Source organism: Prosopis cineraria, unplaced genomic scaffold (genome assembly GCF_029017545.1).
Source record: "Prosopis cineraria cultivar Desert tree isolate PC_DT_omini unplaced genomic scaffold, ASM2901754v1 PC3, whole genome shotgun sequence".
Lineage (NCBI taxonomy): Eukaryota > Viridiplantae > Streptophyta > Magnoliopsida > Fabales > Fabaceae > Prosopis > Prosopis cineraria.
Genome location: NW_026555334.1, coordinates 6,632,364 through 6,642,903, shown reverse-complemented (window position 1 = coordinate 6,642,903; position 10,540 = coordinate 6,632,364). Strand labels below are relative to the sequence as shown.

The following is a 10,540-nucleotide window of genomic DNA, read 5'->3' as shown; positions in this document are numbered from 1 at the left end:
AATTTAACAAATAGTTATAAAATAATCTACAAGTAACATTGTGGATTTAACAAATAACACAAGGGAATTAACAAGTATTAATGTTAGCATTTTTACAAGTAAATTTAATAACTTAACAAGTTGGAATGGATGGATTTAACACAGGTTAGATAATGTATGAGTAATGTTATGGGCTTGACAAATAACGCAAGGGAAGAAACAAGTAATCTATAAGTAAAGTTAACAAGTTGTGATGGACAAACTTAACACAAGTTAAATTTAACAAGTAACACAATGAAATTAACAAGTAATGTTAGAGGGATTTTACAAGTAAAATTAATAATTTCTCTAAATCAATTAAGAAGGATATTTTAATCATTTTGCTTTAATATTTTATTTCACTTCAGTCCTAAAATTATGAAGTGTATTTCAAAATATTTTGTGTCTAATTTGTAAATGACTAGCAATTGTAGTCCTTACATGAAATTCTTCCAATAAAAATATCACCATGTAATTGCTAATGGTTTTGCAGCCTGGTGAAATATAAACTCCTCTATAAGTAAAAGGTTACAGGTTTTATCTCGCTTATGATCTTAAGCCTTAGTGCTTGCCTTTCTAATTCTATACACACATACATACATATATATCACCATGTTACCAATAGCCATTACTCGTAGTAGGAAAAAATATGATTGTTTAAATATGAGGTCTCGAATTGAGTTAATGTAAGTCCAAAAAATATTCTTAGAAGAGCTATCTTTTGTTGAGTTAAACATCGTTCAAATCAAACCTAAAGAGGTGGTGATTATTAAAAAAAAAATTGTCATGTTGAGTATGTGGGTGAAGGTATGAGTTGGGAACACGATGTATAATGGAAGGATTTTGTTAAAAAAAGGAAAAGGAGAAGGAGAAGGAAAAATGACAGTAAAATCTCATCAAAATATATAAATAACAATCAGGTTTTTGAAAATGTCATAATTCATTCAAAATTCTTAAGTACCTTTTAGACATTAATAATTTTAGGTTAAATAACTAAATTGTCTCTTGTTTAAGATAAAAATAACGTGTCTGGCTTATTTTCTTAAATCACAACTTTTGTTTAAATAATTACAACTTTTATTATGTGAATAGTAAAAATTGAATAAGAAATTACAACTTCTTGTGTGAAATTTTATAATTGATAAAAAAGTTCTAAAAATAACTAGTCCCAATTGCAACTTTAGTTACGCAATCATAACTTTAATTCTATGAATCACAAAAATTAAATAAAAAATCACACTTTTTCAGGTGAAATTTCTTTTATTATTGAAGTCTAAGTTTTAAAAATAACAAATAATAACTTTTATTTAAGTAATCACAACTTTTATTATGTGAATAATGAGAATTAAATAAGAAATCATAACTTTTCACATAAAATTTCTTTTATCATTAAAGTCTAAGTTTTGAAAATAATCAATTATAACTTTTGTTCAAACACTCACAACTTTTGTTGTGTGAATCATAACAATTAAACAAAGAAATCATAAATTTTCATGTGAATTTGTTATTTTTTATTTTAAATAAGGGGTAATTTAGTCATTTAATCTAAAATAATTAATTTCAATGTTTTTGAAACCAGATGAAATATTGAACTAAAAAGGCCAACAGTTTATAGTTTGCATGGTTTAATCAGGTTGGATTAATAATCAAACAAGGGACATAATAATTAAATTAAAAATTATCTATGTGTATAATAACCTAAATATAAAAAATAAATATACAATTGCTAATTAACTTAAAAATTAAACCAAATATTTTAAGTTTATTGTGACTTAACAAGTTATGTGATGTCATATAACATCAAATGATTAAAAAAATTAATCATTTTGTAAAAAAAATTGATAAAAAAAAAGAAAAATGTTATTTTTTTTAAGCAGTTTGGTTTTTTTAAAATCAAATCCCGTTCCCAGCTTGATCTTAGTTCTCAGTTTGACCGTTGGTCCAAAGCTGCCCAACCCCCCAAATAGTTTTTCATGCTGACTGAGTCAAAATCTAGACCTGTCGATGATTTGACCATCCAGTTTGTTCCAATTTTTTAATCATTGTTAATTTTAAAAAAGTATCTAGAGGCTTTAAAAAAATCATGACATTTTGATAAATTTGATTGTTATTTATCTACTTTAGTAGGTTATTATTATTATTTTTCAAAAAAAAAAACCTACATAAAGGAAGGAATCCAATATATATGGCTGGTATGGTGGGATCTGATTTCTTCTTCCATGATCGCACTTCCAACCAAACGAAGGAATCAGTACCTTGAAGCAACGATCGACAAGAATTTTATTGGGGTGAGCGTTTATGTCTTTTTATTCTTTTTTATCTCTCTTTCTCTCTTTTAATTTTTTATAAACTTACATATTGTATAAAGAAATATTTTTCCTTTTCTTTCTTACACATAAACTATAACATGGCATGACAAATATATATTTCCTCTATTTAAAAATATAAAATATTTTTTTAAAGTTTGAATATTAAAAAATATAAGATATTTTTAATTTTTTAATGTGTAATTATTTTCTTTTTTTAATACCCCTATTGAATAAATTACTTTATATTTATTTTAGAATAAAACACCCTATTAAATAGGAATAAATATAAAAAAATAGTGTTAATTTAAAAAATAATTATTTTATTGAGAGTGAGATTTAATTAAAAAAGTCTTATATTTTTAAATGAAAGTAATATTAATTTTTTATTGATTTAAATATTGTTTAAAGAACGTAATATTTTTCTTACAAACATTACAGTCACAGAATCTATTGGACCGAAGGAACCTATAACGGCATTGCATTTCATAAAAATAAAGAATTATGGGTGAAATAGATTAGGTCACGTTAGACTTTGATCAAATTAGCCTGAGTCTGTGTGATAAATCGAATGCTTAAGCATGACTTAAAACTTGGATAAAGTTTTTTTCATAACTCAAGCTTAAGCCTACCTCAAGTCTGGCATGGTTTTAAAGTCTATTTAAAAACTTAATTAAAAGTAAGTGTTTTAAACAGGCTCACATTTTAGTTTTAAACTTCTCTAACATTTCTTTCATTAAAAAATGTAAGATATTTTTTAAGAGATTAGATGTTTAAAAATATAAGGTATTTTTAATCTTTTAAAGTGTAATCATTACCTTTTTTTCAAAAGTATCCCTACTAAATAAATCACTTTATATTTATTATAAGGCGAGACATCCTATTAAATAGGGGTAAATATAAAAAGATATGGTTAGTTTGAAGACAAGTAATTATTTTATTGGGGTAAGATTCAATTAAAAATGTTTTATATTTTTGAACGGAGTAAGTATACTTTAAAACTATTATAATATATAATATATAACTTAATTTATCAATTACAATATATAATAACTGAAAAAAACTTACTAACTACAATAATAATATCAATAAAGTAATACATTAAAATTAATATATAAGTTTAATATGATTGAAAATATAATTAAAATTAAAAAATTAATTAAAAAATTAAATAATAAAATTGATGTGTTTGCAATATATTATAATATATATGTGCGTGTATAAATATATAGGCTGACTTGTTAAACTTGTAAGTTAAGTCTTAAAAAAAAAATCTAATCTATTTAATTAAATAATTTCTGTTAGAAGCCTGACTTTTTTAAGAATTTTGCCCTTGCCTATTCTCACACCTAATCGATTCTCTTCTCCACACCTTTTATATTTTTCCCAAAAAAGAGAGACTATGGTGAAGTCATTATAATTAATCTCCTCCTGATTTTCAAATAATTATTACTCTCACAATCTAAGGGAGGATCGAATAAAATCCAACGACAAACATCAAGGCTACATATAGTTAATTACAATCCAGCAAGCGGCCATCTTGATGCATGTGAATGGAGCACTTGCCGACACTTTCCCTTTTGCAAAAATTTATGTAAGACGTGTAAATTTTATCTTTCTTTCTTTCTTTCTTTTTTTTAAAAATATGGTTGACTTTTTTTTCGCCATCCCCACCACGAGTGACAGTTCTAGAGGTTAACTCTTGAAAGGTTAGCAATGGATCACTTTCCATTTAAAGAAAAAAAAACACAAAACACTCTTGAGAGGCCAAAGAATTTGTGAAAGTGGGGGCCAAAATTACTTTTAGTATTTTTTTCAAAATTAAAATAAACAAAGTTTATAATCAAATATTTAACTCTTCAAAGATCTATGTCTAACAGCCAAGGAGGGAGAGCCCATCCTGGCCCCTCGCCAAGAGACAATCTTGATCCACGATGGACCTACACACACGCATATATATCTTAGTGGGGCAGCTGTTCCCATAATTTCTTTTAAATTTCTTTAATAAATATATTTGTAGCGTGTGCTTGTATCTCATACTCTAATCTCATAATTGGTTACAGTGAGTGAGTGATAATATTATTTTCTTATGCCATCTATTTTTTTTATGTAAAGTATAACAATTGTTATTGTAGGCAATTTTTTGAACAATGATAATGGGTGTAGTTGTTAAACTTTTGAGTTAACTCTTTAAATTTAACTTTTTTATATTTCTAACTTACATAACTATGTCAATTTACTCATCAACTTAAAGTAATATAAACTTAGTTAAAATTTGTGAGTTTAACTCCACACTTATCATTTTTATGATTCTAACATGTAAAATCATATTGACTAATTTATAAACTTAAATTAGATATAAATTTTATTGAATTTATTAAACTTATCAAATTTTTTACCGATTTAATCAAGCTAAGCATATATTGCATAAAATTTGATTTATAGAAGTGATAGGACCTAATTTAAATAAAAAAACTTAAAAAACAAAAAATAATATTAATAAAAATAAAAAATATCAAAATAAGTTACTCTATTTTTAAGTTTTGTAAGACAATTTATCAATATAAATAAATTTAATTTTAATAATTTATATTTAAAATATATTTAAATTATTATATAATCATATACTTTTAATAAATATTTATTAAAAATAAACTCTTATTAATTTACAATTTAAATTTGCCACCTAAATTTATATTTCTGTCACAATTTACTTCTTTTTTTTTTTTTTTGAGCCAAACTGTCACAATTTACTTCAATTCGCAGGTTTGACAACTTTAATAATGGGGTCCATTTTTTGTTTATGGTCAAAAAGAAAAGGAAAGTGGAAAATAGCAAAATTGGTGGAAAAAAATATTAGTAATGACATGGTATTTGCATGCAGATAAAAATATTTTAATAAATAATAAAAAACTGAATGTGGGACCCTTAATAAATCATCAATTATGTTGTAAAGTAACAAACGACAATTTTTTGAACAGTGATAATCGGGCCCATTTTTATTTATGGTCAGAAAAAGAAAAGAGAGAGTGTGGAAAAAAGAAAATCGGTGAGAAAAATATGAGGAAGAAACATTAGTATGTAGATAAACAATACTTTAATAAATAAAAAAAACTGAGTGTGGAACCCTTAATAAAATAAAAAATTTAATTTATAAGAATAATCACGCGGTGTGAATTTTAATTCAGACAAAATAACAAATTATATTTTAAGATGAATTGTTCCTTGCATTTTTAATATGTGCTAGTAAATAAATTATCTATATTTTTGATATGTACCAAAATAATAAATTGAAAAAAACAAGACGTTTATTAAAATAATTTTTTAATAAATGAAGCATATGATATAATAAGTTATATATGAAATGAAATGTCTAGCTTTCAAATGGGCATGACGTAAAAATTAGAGATGATTTTACACCTGCCCCACAAATTTTTCCATCCTTTGTAAATTAACATGGCACCCTTAAATTTAGGGTTCAAAAAATAAAATTCATAGAATTTTGCCCCTAACGATTTACCAAATGAAATTTTTTTGAACATTGCTGAATGAAAACTTTGGCCTCCATGAATAAATCATAGCTTTGTGCTTGGTTAAAATTACTCTCTTCATATCAAATCATAAAATACTTTTAAACAAAATTTTAAATATCAAGTATTTAAAAAAATTACGGGAAAATAAGGCATATTGCTATATTGTTAGCATGCAAAAGAGTAACAAATATTTTAAAAAAAACAAATTCAACTTACACAAGTTTTAGAAAGGTAGAGTTTGAAATATTAATTTATAAAAAAATAAGTATTTTTATAATATAATAATCTGTTACTTTATTTTTATGAATACCAAGTACTAAATTATAGAATAAAATAAATTTTTATTTGTATTTAAAGTATGTAGAAGAGTGATAAAATTTAAATAATAATAAATTATTATTTAAAATTATGATATAAGGGATGTATATGGTAATAAATCTTGGATTTGGATTCAGTGAATGTATTTAATATAGGTATTGAGTACCTATACTATCTGAATTGTTGAAATTCACATTAACAATTCAAATAAACTCACTCATTCATTAATCTCAAATGTAGTATAAATTTATCGTCATTGATTTAAATCTTAACAGTTTAAATGGTATAGGTATAGGCCACTCAGTGTCTATATTAAATAGAGTTGTCAAATCTAAATTTACATAAATCTTTCTTTTCTTCTTATATTGTAAAGTGCATCATTCTATCACTATAGATCCACAGTTTCCTAACCAGTGTATTCCCCTATTACCCTTTAATCAAAAAATAAAATGAAAACTAACATAAAATTCAGTCCTCTGCCAAAAACTAAGAAAAATTAAGGAAAAAAGAAATCCAGGTATCAAAATAAAAAACAGCTACCAAGATTAAATTTAAATCAGACTTAAAGGACAAAAAATCCAAAAATAATAAAAAAATCAGGACTAAAACAAGACAACAAAAAAACCTAACATTAAACAATCAGAAATAAAATCAAAATAAAAATGGAAAACTTAAGAGTATAGCATATCCCAAGTAAAACAAAAAACAAAATAGGAGCACAAAATATTCTTATCAATGCACAAAACATCAATAAATTGATAAAGAAAAGAAATAAAGAAGAAGATGAAATGAAAATTTAAAACAAAAAATGCAGAATCTTGATATCCAGTCTCAACAAAAATATGATGGGAAGGGAAGAGCACATGTGATGCAATAGGGGAGTTCGATGAGCAGATCGGAGCCAACAGCAGAGGTTTAACAGTAGATCCGAGTCGATGGGACATAGATTCATATACAAGGAAAGGACAATGGAATCAAAGTGAAAGAGAAATGGAGAAAGGACGAAGGAAAAGTTTGAGAAGGTGAGGTTGGGAGATCCAGATCCTCTCAGAGGCATTTTCCCTCAACGTGTCAACCTTAAATCTTTAATAAATATTCAATGTCTCATATTTTGTCACATTATCCTATGTAAAATAATTTTGTTAACCCAATCTAAGAATTGAAATACAAGTGTATGGTGAATGAGATCAGTAGTAATTATTAGTCCTTCAACTTCAAAGATGCCTCTCAACTCTACTGACTTAATATCAGTTTCTTTTTTAAAAGTTCATGTTGTTGATGGCATGAAACGCGAAATCCCAACATTGCCTCAATTTAACGTAGTTTCAGATTGTCTTGTTTTACTGTTAGGCTCAAATATTGAGAAAAGGGCCCACTACATCAAATTGTAGGCCTCACCCATTTATCATGTTGGCCCCAAAAAAAAAAACATTCATCATTTCAATCTGCTTTTCAATAAAAGTTCAACGTAACATTTATTATTAATATCCTTCCTATTTTACGGGAGGAAAAGTTGAAATATTTTAAATTTAATTTAATGAGGTAATCATCCTTTCTTAATTGTAATGAGATGATTGAACGAAAAACATAAATCAACTAAAATTGCAGGATGATCAAATAACTAAAAAACATCACATGAAAGGTCCTTCAAGTGAATATTAGCCTCATAATTGCAGGAGGACAGCAAGGCTTAGATATAAGCCATTCAGTCCCCAAGGAAATATGATATTTTGCTGACTGATTTCATCATTGGCTATTTACATACAGAATGACACGAAGCATATTTAATCATGAAACAAGATTAACCAACAAATTAAATGTCGTCTATGAACAGAACACAACAAACTAGGTTGGCAGAAATTAAACATTAAAATGTAGAAAAAGCTATAAATAAATAAATAAATGTATGTCATGGGCAGCCCCAAGAGGTAATGGCAGCAAATCTGCTCTACAAGGACAGCATAAGGGACATCCAACGAAGGAGCTCCTAAAGGAAGGAGAACCATCAACGTCAGAGTAAATTTATATGTGATGTTTTACTTGGAACCATGCAAACACAGCAAGTTTGCCTCCAATCGTAGTAAAACATCTCAGCACTTATACAAATGTGATGCAATAAATTGCGAGGCTCAAAACATACATACATACATACATATATCAGGTATAACATCATCTCAGAATTGCAGAATAACAGCAAAGAAATAAATGACACTATTACCTAGATTCATTACCTAGAAACATGACCCAATCTACTGGAGGAATTCCATCACTGAAAGAACGAAAATTTCAGAAATCTGAAAGACTATATCTGGCAAGTGAAGTGATATATCGTCATTGGGTAAAAGCGAAATATCAGACTTACGTCTCAAGGCATATTCAAAAAACGGACACTATTATGACACGATCAAAAACCAAGCATATATATTGAACAAACCTTAAGAAAAGTAGTCTTGTCTCTCATGCCAGTCCCACAAAAAGCAATCACAGCATTGAGTCATGATCTGTCAACATCGATGATTTTCTTAATTGCGACGTTAACTTGGGAAATCGGAAAACACAAAGCAATAATCTGTAACTACAAATTGAATAGGGAGTCGGTAATTACCTCAATCACTTCTCATTCCGAGGAGGAAGAGACCGAAGAGAAATTTTGAAGTCTGATATTACAGAAGCTTTTGCGTCGCCCTAAAGAAGAGAGGTGCGAATATTTATAGTATATTACTAACTAGGGTTTGGCCTTTTTTTTTAAATATTTTATAAATAGTGAAACGACTGGAGTTTTGGCGGCTGAATTGGCAAAAGATAAAAACCTAATAAAATAGTGGTTTTTTTGGTACATAATAAAATATTAGTTTTTGCTTGCTGAGGTTGTTTCTGTGGGTCCAACACTTATGTGAGTTGTTATATTCCTTTTTCAAAAAGGCATTAAATTTTATTTCCAACGAAAAAAATAACAATTTGAGTAAATGTGAGTTATTTTAAAAAGATAAATTAAAATTTAAAAAAATTAAAGAGGGAAACATTAAAAAATGAAAATGAGAATAAAAATAATTAAGAGAGAAAATATCAAAATATAAAAGTTAAAACAACATCATTATATATTATATAAAAAAGAGATAATTGTGAAAAAGAAAACAGAGAGAGTAGGGGAAAAAACAAAGCCATTTATCTTCCTCCAAATTGCAAGCATGCACCAAGTATGTAAAATTAAGTATATAATTTTTTTAAATAATGATATTATTATTATTTTGGAGTATCGATCTATATAAATAATTTGAAGGTAAAAAAAAACTATATGAATAATATAGAATGACATTGATGACTCTTTTGAAGCACATGATATCTTTCCTTCAATTTAAGTTACTTTCTTTTCTAGACAGCAATTTCAATCATCTATACCGATATATCTATATATGTGCTTATTTAAATTTTAGTTGAATATAATAGATTATAAAAATAATTAATTAAATGATAGATTTCAATCATTATTAATTACATTATAATGCATTTTGCTGGATACTGTTTTTCTAAAATTAATTTTAATAAAATAAAAAATATTTGGATAATTTATTCAGAATTAATTTTAGCTGTATAAATTATCATAGAGGACATTGCCTTTCAAAAATAAATTTTTATATAATATTTAAAAATTAAAATATATTATTTAAATTATATATCTGATTAATTATAAAAATTTAAATTATATTAATATTAATAATTTTAATTTACATAAATAAATAACTCAATACTCCCTCCGTTCAAAAATGTAAGGCATTTTTGAGGAGTTAGATGTTAAAAAATATGAGATATTTTTAGTCTTTCGAGATGTAATCATTATATTTTTTAAAAAATACCCCTATTGATAATGACTTTATATTTATTATCGGGTGTTTAATGAGGGTAAATATAAAAAGATAAGGTTCATTGAAAAGTACGTAACTACTTTATTGAGAGGTGAGATTCAATTAAAAATACTTTATATTTTTGAACGAAGGAAGTATATCTTAGTTCAAATAAATTTAATAAAAGAGAAAGATTTAATTCTTAAATACCGAACATTAATTTTACAATAATTAATGAAGATAATAATGTGCAAGTTAATCTCTAATAATATTACAAATATAAGTCATATCTAATGAAGATGTTAAGCATTGCTTAAAAATTTTGGCAACATAAAAAATATAGCAATGTAACAAATGATGCAAAATCGCTCTCTCTGGATCTTTGCAACAATATTTGTAATGACCTTCAATTTTAAATTAAATTAAATTAATTTTCATCTATCAATTAATATTTTATTTAAATTAATTTTATAGCAAGTGCTAAATAAAAGATGGTGATTGATAGGAACTTATATTAATAACT

The 10,540-nt window shown here is 25.9% G+C and overlaps 1 non-coding gene across 1 annotated transcript; it reads right to left on the bottom strand.

Moving 5' to 3' along the window:
- Window positions 1–7,834: 7,834 nt before the first annotated feature.
- On the bottom strand, window positions 7,835–7,931 carry LOC129307541 (small nucleolar RNA SNORD96 family). The gene has a single exon (XR_008592430.1). It is a non-coding gene; the product is annotated as a small nucleolar RNA SNORD96 family (small nucleolar RNA).
- Window positions 7,932–10,540: the final 2,609 nt, after the last annotated feature.